The sequence below is a fragment of the Fulmarus glacialis genome, unplaced genomic scaffold, assembly GCF_000690835.1.
Source record: "Fulmarus glacialis isolate BGI_N327 unplaced genomic scaffold, ASM69083v1 scaffold1518, whole genome shotgun sequence".
NCBI lineage: Eukaryota > Metazoa > Chordata > Aves > Procellariiformes > Procellariidae > Fulmarus > Fulmarus glacialis.
The window spans coordinates 4713-5922 of NW_009229893.1; positions in this window are offsets into that span (position 1 = coordinate 4713).

A 1210-nucleotide genomic window follows, 5' to 3' on the forward strand; every position below is an offset into this window, starting at 1 on the left:
AAGTGACAGGAATTGCTGACATTTTTCTGCAGCCACAGGGTTTCTGCAGCCTCACCCCAGCCCTCCGGTCCCCAAGGGCAATGGCGAGGTTTTTCCACTGCTACAGGAGCTCCGGGCAGCTCTCAAGCTCCTCCACCTCCCTGGCACGTGGGTCCAGGAAGACCCCTGGCCCACAGGGACAGAGTGCTCCGAGGGGAACCCCTCCCCTTGCAAGACATGCTGAGAAGTTAAATACGCTCATTATCCAAGGGCAGAGTAAGAAACAGCAGCAACCTGCAAACAAGCACTCCCTCCTCCTCCACTGCACAGGGCTCCCAGGGCCAGACACCCGCAGATGGGTCCTGGTGTTGCCTCACCCCGCGCACTCCCACTCGGATGCTCGTGCTCAGACCTGCAATTACTTTACTTGATTTTTTTCAAGATCTGTCTTTTGGGTGGCTTCCTAAAAAGTAAATACTTACTGCTGCTGGCAGCCAGCCATGACCCCAGTTTGGGGGGTTTCACAGGAGCTCTCAAAACGCCTTTCAGCCTTGTTTCCCACTGTGGGAAAGCACTGAAAGATCGAGATGAGCAAATGTGGTGTGCATGCCCGCTTCCCTGAGGAGTGCGGATGAGGGATGCTGACCTGCCAGGAGCAGCACCAGCCTCATTTACAAAAAAAACCAAAAACCAAAAAAACCCAAAACCACATGCATCCACAAACAAGGCTGCTTTGGGGCTGCAGACACGATGACTGCCATGATCCAGAGCCCTGCTCTCCTCCCTGAAAGCCTGGGGAGCAGCGCAGGAGTAACGCTGATACGGGCGGCACCATGCAGCTCCCCATGGTCCCTGTGGGAGGCGGTTGAGGCTCCCCCATGACACGTCCCGGCCCCACATCATTCTCCAGAGCTATCCCAAAGCAGGCTCTGCTCCCTGCACCATCACCAGTGGGTGAGCTCTACCCCGCAGCCTGGGGTTTGGCACTGGAGATGTCCCATCCCATGACATGCCGTGTGATGGGTCCCCAATACCATACCGATGTGGTCCCCAGCACTGCAGGATGGCAGGGAGCCACCACTAGCAAGCCAGGCACTTTTAGCTGGAGCAGCCACGCAGCTCTCCAATTAATTATCACCTGCAGAGGTGTTTTTAGGAGTTATTTATAGGTGAGCATGACGAAACCTGGAGAAAGCAATTGCCAAAGCGAACCAGACACAAAATACAGGAC